General features: G+C 40.7%; 1 protein-coding gene across 1 annotated transcript in view; it reads left to right on the plus strand.

Annotated features, from left to right (window-relative positions):
- Window positions 1–4,802: 4,802 nt before the first annotated feature.
- The window catches only part of LOC115218532 (beta-1,3-galactosyltransferase 5), a 160,412-nt gene continuing 155,214 nt past the window's right edge, over window positions 4,803–10,000 (plus strand). Inside the window, exon 1 of the mRNA XM_029788406.2 lies at window positions 4,803–5,091. The gene's annotated coding sequence lies outside the window, so the exon portion shown is untranslated. The remainder of the gene's footprint in view (window positions 5,092–10,000) is intronic.

Genomic DNA, 10,000 nt, shown 5'->3' on the forward strand with positions numbered 1-10,000 from the left:
ACACTGTAAAGACACGCCCTGTGTCTCCTTGGAGACACGAGGCTGGTTATAAAACCCTGCGCTGGCACGTGACCTCACAGCCAGAAACTTTTATTAGCTCTTGTATTTATAGTTAGTACATTATAATTGCATATTTGTATGTTCATCAGAGGTTAGCTCACGTTGCACTGAAATCCCTCTAGCACTAACTGTTTCTCTCTCTTTCTTGACCTTTCTCTCTGCCCCCTTATACCATTCCCGACTTTATTCATTCACAGCGATTACTTCCCCATCCACCCAGTCATGGGTAGCCTGCAATCAATGAGGTCCGCGGGACTTTCTGAATTACATGCTTAATGAAAAATTACCCTAAATCTTTCCAGGGGTACAGCATACCTATTGATGAGCTATGTCTCATGCAGCAACGCTTCTCAAAAAAGTTACCTAATCCTGATTTAACCAAGTCATTCCTTTTTTGTTCTCCCCTTCTCAATTTCGCCGGGCATTATGTGACACATTTCGTCATAAATCCTTAATCTGGAATGTCATATTTTCCCATTCTTCACAATAACCATACACCTAGAAATTGTCTTAGATTTTATTTATATTCTTGCCTCACATGACAATTTTCTCCCTTGCCATAAAAACAAATAAAACCAGTCAACTGAGATATTGCATTGATGCAGGACTCTAACCGAACACTTGTGAATCTCTGACCTGTACGATGTTGATCGTGATTGCATATGTATGGTTGGATGTCCAGATATAAACGTCAAAGAATGCATCACAGAAAATGGCTGAAATTAAACATCTAACAACAGATACCTACGATATAGTTGCAGTCGGAAAAGCACAAGAGACTTAAGAAAACAATAAATACTGGATTGTTCGGAGTAACATTTTTGCATGTATATAAATTTCAAATTAAGTTTGATATTACTATCTTTCCAACCCCGTCATCCTTACACTACTAATGAACTGTGACCGTTAATGTCTTAATCATAAAGAAATGCTTTCATTATATACTTCTCTATCTTTCTTGTGTATAGTTTATAATAATTCTTTCTAATATAAGGTATTGTTTAATAAACTGTAAACCATGTTTTACTGATGAGATTCAACTATATCGAAATAGCAGCTATCTACGAATGTTGAACTCTCTGTGCTCAAAAGAAAATTTTGAAGAATGAAACATTTAATCAAATAAATGTATAAAGATATTTAGGTGCAGGAGTGGCTGTGTGGTAAGTAGCTTGCTTACTTTAGTACAGAGTGGACGTGTTTTTTTTTCGCGGTGGAAGTCACGTCGGTGTGTGCCAGCGTCGAGAAATAGTGAAGCACGACTACTAGGTAAGGCAACTGTTTTTTTTGGGGTGGGGGGGACCTCAGTTTATGGGAAAGAATGCTTGAATAAAAGAACTTGCGGAAGACGGTTTGCACAATTAATAAGTGGAGATTTCAACCTTGAAGATGAAAATCGAACAGGACGTCCAGTTGAGTTTGATGATAAGCTCCTTGAGGCATTACTTCAAGAAAATCCTGCATTATCAGCTGAAGAATTGGCAATAAAGCTTAGTTCAAACCATACAACTGTTCATCGTCATCTTCAACAACTTGGAAAAGTTCCTAAACTCGGAAAATGGGTGACTCATGAATTGTCTGCAAGTAACCGCAAATCCCAAGTTGACATCTGCTCTTCTCTCCATTCTCGCGAATTCCTTTCACCCTTTTTAGATAGACTTGTGAAGGGTGATGAAAAAGGGATCTTCTATCAAAATGCTAAATGCCGTAAACAGTGGCTTGGTAAAAGGGGAAAAGCTCAACCACAACCGGGAAGGGAACTTCATGGGGAAAAGGTTCTTCTCTCTATCTGGTGAGATTGCAAAGGAGTAATTCACTTTGAATTGTTACCACCTAATACAACAATCAATGCTCAAGTCTACTGTCAGCAATTAGAGCGTTTGAACCAAGATTTGAAGAAAAAAAAAAGACCCGCTTTAGTGAATCGAAAAAGGAGTGATGTTTCATCAGGACAATGCGCGACCCCACACTGCAAAGATCACATCACAGAAGATCGAAGAACTTGGTTGGAAAAAAATTCCTCATAAACCATATTTACAGAATCATCATTAGGCGGACACAACTTTCGCAAGCCAGGAGGAGGTCGAAACTGACATTTCAGAGTTCTTCGCTTTGAAATCAAAAGAGTTTTACATTGATGAGATTAAAAAGCTTGTAAATAGATGGAAGGAAGTCATAGATAATCAGGGAAAGAACATTGGTGATTAAATTTCAATCAAATATAGCATTTGATCACTTGGTTTTTTTTATTCAAAATTTGGACAGAACTTATGGGATGACCTGATACATAATATAATTTTTACACTTTTCAAAGTCATCTCGAGGGCCGGATGAAACCCTGCAGCGGGCCGTAAGTTTGACACACCTGAACTAGATCCTTCTCTTCTGAAAAATATTGGCCATGTGCCAAAATATGAGAGAATATTTTCCATTAGTTTGATAAATCAATGCAGCTGTGATTTGCATTACAGTTTTCAACATTTATCGTTATAATATATACGATATGAGACATCGATTTTAATCTTTAAAAAATAATGATCATACACGCGAAAGAGATTAATGTTATGTAAATACACCTGAGGAGAGAATGTCATCGAGATGAAGACAAAGAAGACAGGTTTCAACATGTTTGATGAGTTTTACAAACACATACACACAAACATACACACATACATACATACATACAAGCACACACTCGCTCTCTTTCACACATGCACAACAGGTACGTTTTGAATTCAAATTCCGCCGAGGTCGATTTTGCCTTTCATCCTTTCGGGGTCGATAAATTAAGTACCAGTTACGTACTGAGGTCGATGTAACCGACTTAATCCCTTTGTCTCTGTCCTTGTTTGTCCCCTCTGTGTTTAGTCCCTTGTGGGTTGTAAAGAAATAGGATTTCTAAAGGAAAGTGAGGTGTATAAGAGGATGTATAGAAAGAGTAAAAGAGAGAGAGAGAGAGAGAGAGAAGGAGAAGACAGAGAGAGGGAGTAAAGAGAGTGAGATGGTAGTAGTCGTGCATGAGTGTAAGGATTATGGGGAGGAAATGTCAAACGTCTAAGAGAGAGTGAGAGAGAGGCAAAGAGTTGGGGAAGTAAAAGAGGAAGAGGATGAGGATGAGGAGGGGGAGGCTGATGTCAGAAGTCAAGAGGTCAGAAATGAAAACTGGAAACAATAGGAAAAGCACTTAGAGGACCAAGGAGTGTGTGTGTGTGTGTGTGTGTGTTGTGTGTGGAATTCGTGCATTTTTGTGTACTGGTGTGTGTATATATATGCATCCGGTTGTGTATGCGCATATATATGATCCATGCGCGTGTATTTATGAATATGTGTGTTCTTATTCTGTTTTGTGTATGTATGTATGTATGCATGCATGCATGTATGTATGTATGTATGTGTGTATGTATGTATGTATGTATGTATGTATGTGTGTATGTATGTATGTTTGTTTGTATGTATGCATGTATGTGTGTGTATGTGTGTATACATGTGTATGTCCACGCATCCGCATGTGCATGTCTGTGCATTTGCCTATGCCCATGTGTATGTGTGTGTGTATGTCCATGTGTGTGCGTGTGTCCATGTGTGTGCGTGTGTCCGTGTGTCCGTGTGTCCATGTGTGTGTGTGTGTGTATGTGACAGCGAAGACAAAGCGAAAAAAAATGTCCGTTTGTCGAGGTGACACTTTCTAAGAATGAGACCGCGCTGTCACGTGCTTAACATGACTTCCACTTAAGACGGAGACACCCCGTTAATGGTTACCGGCGCGACATACACCTGCCATCCAACCCTAGCATGTTTGCCTCCCCCCTCCCCCCCCCCCTCCTCCTCGTCCTCCCTCCCTCCTCCTTTTTCTCCTTCTCCCTTCATCTCTATTTTTCATCTTTTTTCTTTCTCCCTTTACTTTTTTTCCTTTACTTCCTCCTCTTACACCTACTCCTCCTCCGGCCTCTTTTTCTTCTTCCTACTTCAAACTTCCTACTTTACCACTACCACCACCACCACCACTTACTACTACTACTACTACTATACTACTACTACTACCACTACCACCACCACCATTTACTACTACTACTACTACTACTACTACTACTACTACCACTACCACCACCACCACTTACTACTACTACTACTACTACTACTACTGACCACAAAAACACCATCACTGCTACCACTCACCCCACCCCCTTTCTCGCATCATCACAATTACTCTCCACCGTCGCCGCCACTTTTTCCATCCTAACCATCTCCACCACCTTCACCTTCACCGCTACCATCACTGCCACAAACATCACTCACTGTTGACAACACCACCACCACCACCACCACACCACAACCACCACTTCACGCTGACCACTACAGCACCACTTACCACCATCATCACAACACTTACGCACTATTATCACAGATAAACCGTCATCACCGTTGCTACTATGGCACCGACACCACCACCACCACCATACCAAACCACCACCACCACCACGCACCGACCTTCGTACACCGCCATCCTCGCCATCACACATATCGAGCATCTCCCTCTTCTCATCTCTCTACAACTGAACATCCCCACCCCCATCGCCAACTGGGGGGGGGAGTGAGCGAAGAGTTTTGTTTTGAGAAACAATACGTATTCACACACATACACACACACACACACACATATATATACACGTATATTATTATATATATACATACATATTCATACATTCACACACCCACACACACACACACACACACACACACACGTCAATATATATTTATATACATAAATACGTACAAACACACATACGCACACAGTCACACACACTCATTAATGCTACATACACTTGTTTAGTATCTGGTTGCCCGACACTTTGCAATGTAAGTTAGTTGCACCGCTCCGCCTTGCAGCCTGTTATGTTACTTCTTGCAATATTCATATCAGAGCGGACTGTGCGTTTGGATTATTCATACACACCACCAGCTTTGACATGTATTTACCACTGCGGACCAATTTAGGTTTACAACTGATGTGGAACGCAACACTTTGAGACGGTAAGTTAAGACTTCCTCGATATTTCAGTGTTTAAAACATGAAAGACTTTATTATATACACGCACACACATGCATACAATGTATTTGCTCTGTTTTTTTGCGGAATCAATATATGGCATAACTACACAATTATGCCCCAATCGAATTTCTTTTCTCACGACTGCCCGTAAAATGGATATTTTGTAATGAAACTTTCTACAGATACACTTCAGATGGGGTAGGTCCCGATTATATCGGAATTTGTGCTGTAAAAATTATTTCCGAGGTGAGAAGAAGGTGTTTTGGAAAGTTCACATGAGTCGGCTATATTTCCTCTTAACATTCGACAAAATGGGTGATATTTTATATGAAATTTCCTGCAAATACTTTTCAGTCGTACCTACACAAATGCACCACCCCCAACACCGACTGTTTCTTTATGACTTCGAGAAACATGGATATTTTTTATAATGAAATTTTCTACAAATATGCTTCAAATGGTGTAGATTTTGATTACATCGGAATTTGTGGGAAAAAAAAGTTTTTCCGAGTGTGGGGAAAGTTTCGGAAAATTCTCATAACTTTCCAAAAGATCGATATTTTTTAATGAAATTTTCTATAAATACCTTTCAGATGGTTTATATTATGGTTATATCGGAAATTAGGCGGCGAGCTGGCAGAAACGTTAGCACGCCGGGCGAAATGCGTAGCCGTATTTCGTCTGCCATTACGTTCTGAGTTCAAATTCCGCCGTGGTCGACTTTACCTTTCATCCTTTCGGTGTTGATAAATTAAGTACCAGTTACGCACTGGGGTAGATGTAATCGACTTAATCCGTTTGTCTGTCCTTGTTTGTCCCCTCTGTGTTTAGCCCCTTGTGGGAAGTGAAGAAACAGGTATTTCGTCTGCCATTACGTTCTGAGTTCAAATTCCGCCGAGGTCGACTTTGCCTTTCATCCTTTCGGGGTCGATAAATTAAGTACCAGTTACGTACTGGGATCGATATAATCGACTTAATCCGTTTGTCTGTCCTTGTTTGTCCCCTCTGTGTTTAGCCCCTTGTGGGTAGTGAAGAAACAGGTATTTCGTCTGCCGTTACGTTCTGAGTTCAAATTCCGCCGAGGTCTACTTTACCTTTCATCCTTTCGGGGTCGATAAACTAAGTACCAGTTACGCACTGGGGTCGATATAATCGACTTAATCCGTTTGTCTGTCCTTGTTTGTCCTCTCTGTGTTTAGTCCCTTGTTGGTAGTAAAGAAATATATATTATAATTATATCGGAAGTTAATATGAAAAAAGCAGAAGAAATTGATTCGTTCACAGACACACTGACACACATCACAAAATGTAACTTGAAATTTTGGAGGAAATTTTCATGAGTTTCAGAATGAATGTGTGCGAACGCATCAGCTTTTTCTTTCTTTTCCTATTTATCTCCGAATTAAATTACAACATAATGGCGGTGCCCCAGCATGGCCACAGCTCGTGAGCTGAAACTAGATAGAATACAAAAAATAATCGTAATCTGCACTAACTGAAAACTGTTTGTGATCGGTCATCGATCGTCTGCTTGTTGTAGTCATTAAAACTGCGGCCATTCTGGAGCATCACCATAAAGAATTTCAGTCGATCGAATCGATCCCAGTACTTGTTGCATTTTTTCTTTTCCTTTTTAAAAGCCTGGTATTTATCCTGTCGGTCGCTTTCGTCGAACCGTTAAGTTACGGAACGTGGTACTATTTAAGAAGAGTGGTTTCGGTGCGCGCACTCGCGTACTCGCGCATCCGCGCTAGCTAGTCGCGACTAGTCGATCCTTACTTTGTGTTTTACTCTCTCTTTTACTCTTTTACTTGTTTCAGTCTTTTGACTGCGGCCATGCTGGAGCACCGCCTTTAATCGAGCAACTCGACCCCGGGACTTATTTTTTTGTAAGCCCAGTACTTATTCTATCGGTCTCTTTTGCCGAAACGCTAAGTAACGGGGACATAAACACAACAGCATCGGTTGTCAAGCAATGCTAGGGGGACAAACAGACACACAAACATACACGCACATACATATATATACATATATACGATGGGCTTCTTTCAGTTTCCGTCTACCAAATCCACTCACAAGGCTTTGGTCGGCCCGAGGCTATAGTAGAAGACACTTGCCCAAGGTGCCACGCAGTGGGACTGAACCCGGAACCATGTGGTTGGTAAACAAGCTACTTACCACACAGCCACTCTTTTAATTACCTTGCGTAAAAAATTATTTATTTTGTCTTTTATTTACTTTGCTAGGTAGTTGTTGTAGGATCGATTAGTCACGACTAGCTAGCGCGAGCATGCGAGTGCGCGCACCGGGACCACTCTTCTTAAATAGTACCACGGAACGTAAATACACCAACACCGGTTGTCAAGCAGGTGGCGGGAGGCAGACAAACACACACACACACACACATATAAGACAGGCTTCATTCAGTTTCCTTCAACAAAATCCACTCACAAGGCTTTGGTCGGCCCGAAGCTATAGTAGAAGCCACCTGCTCAAGATGTCACGTCGGGGGATGTGGCTGTGTGGTAAGAAGCTTGCTTCCCAACTACATGGTTCTGGGTTCAGTCCCACAGCGTGGCACCTTGGCAAGTGCCTTCTACTATAGCCCCAGGCCAACCAAAGCTCATTGTATATATATATATAAACATACATACATATGTGTGTGCGTTTTTGGCGTCCGTATTTGTCCCCCCAGAATCGCATGATAACCGATGCTGGTATGTTTACGTCCACATAACTTACTGGTTCGGCAGAATAAGGCCGATAGAATAAGTCCTGGTGTCGATTTGTTCGATAAAAGGCGGTGCTCCAGTATGGCCGCAGTCAAACGACTGAGACAAATAAAAGAAAAGGATACATACATATACATATAGTCGTGTTAAAGTGTCGGAGGGTGCTAGGGAGTACCGGCATTGCTAGAAATAACAGCCAAAACAACTCTTAGCTGCGCGAGGGCACTTCTCAACAGACTGACAAGGGAGACAAACTCCCGCCCTAAGACAAGCGACATGGCTAAGGGTTGTTTTGACTCTCATGTCTAGCAATGCCGGTGTTCACTAGCGCCTTCTCGTCACATCCGTGACGACTGTATTTGCGGCCTTTCAGTTGTAAATTACAAATAGCAACCTTAAAAAAAAAAATATATATATATTAATAAATTAATAAAACATGCATATATACATACATATATGTACGTACATACCTCTACATGTATATATACATGCATAAATGGGTGCAGGACACCAAAAAAAAACGTCGAACACAATGAGAAACGAAAACTTAAACACAAAACCAAGGAAATAGACATATATGCATAAAAAATGTCCATTTCCTTGGTTTTATGTTTATGTTTTCGTTTCTCATTGTGTTCGACGTTTTTTTTTTTGGTGTCCTGCACCCATATATGCATGTATATATACATGTAGAGGTGTGTACGTACATATATGTATGTATATATGGATATGTTTTATTAATTTATTATATATATATATGTATATATATGTATATATATATATATATGTATGTATATATATATACATACATACATACATACATACATACATACATACATACATACATACATATACATACATACATACATACATATATACATACATACATACATATATGTACATATATATAAAATGTGTACTTACATATAAGAGAACAAAGTGTACGTACGCCGCTATGTATATATATATATATATATAAAATACAAAATGGGACAAGAACGCAAAACATCCGGTCCCTTTCTGTATCACCTAGTTGTCCGGATGTTTTGTATCTTGAGAAATCAAATATTCTTCCTTCATGCCAAGTTTGAAGAAAATATCTCTTTTGCATCTTACTTTTTTGGTCTCTTAAATATACTGCATTTTGTGGCGTTATTTCAAGCCAGCCGGCTTTTTTTTTGCGCAAACTGCACGTGCATTTTTCTTGCGTACGCGTAGTATCGATCGCAACAGCTGATGTACTTGCGCGTACAAATGCACGTTCTCACGGCTTTATCGATCGCATTCTCAGCTGGAATCGATTTTTGTAATTTTTTCAAGACTTATACACGCCCTGATACCGTCGGTATCTACATATCAAATTCGAGCGCATCGGCGGAGGATCGAGGTCCTGGGTGGGGGGGGGGGTAAGATCCTAGAAGACACACACACAGACAGACAGAACGGATTTTATATACAAAATATATACGTTCGTTCCTTCTCGAACCATTCCTGGCCCATAAGGACCGGTTTCCCATTACCTTCTGTCGGAGCCGAGTGGAGCTTAGGTGTTTCGCTCATAAACACACACGTTGCAAGGTCTGAGATTCGAACCTACGATCCCTCGAGTGCGAGTCCGCTGCTCTAACAACTAGGCCATGTGACTCCACACACACACACACACACACACACACACACACACACATATATATATACATACATATATATACATATATATATATACATATATTGTTGTTGTTGTTATTGTTGTTGGCATCCTTTTTGTCCCGGGAGACAATGGAGTTGCGCATAAAATAGTCTAATCCGGCTTTTACATTTCATGTCCTGATACATTTCCTGCTGTGGCTGTGTAGTCCTATCCTGGACAAACACTCCCTCTGGCAGGTACCGCAAATGTAGCGAAGACTGTTCATGGCTGGTTGTAGTGTCATAGTTTCTTGTTGACGTCTTTTCTTGTCTTTCCATTTCTCCTCTCTCTCTCTCTCTCTGTCACTCCTTTGTATTCCATCTTTTACGGTACGTCGCCAATCTCCACGGTTGCAGGCAATTGCTTCCCAACTGCTAATATTGGTGTTGCAGGCCTTCATGTCCCTTTTGCAAACATCCTTGTAACGTAAGAACGGTCTACCCACAGACCTAGTACCCCTAGCAAGCTCTC

This window comes from Octopus sinensis, linkage group LG13, assembly GCF_006345805.1.
Source record: "Octopus sinensis linkage group LG13, ASM634580v1, whole genome shotgun sequence".
Taxonomy (NCBI): domain Eukaryota; kingdom Metazoa; phylum Mollusca; class Cephalopoda; order Octopoda; family Octopodidae; genus Octopus; species Octopus sinensis.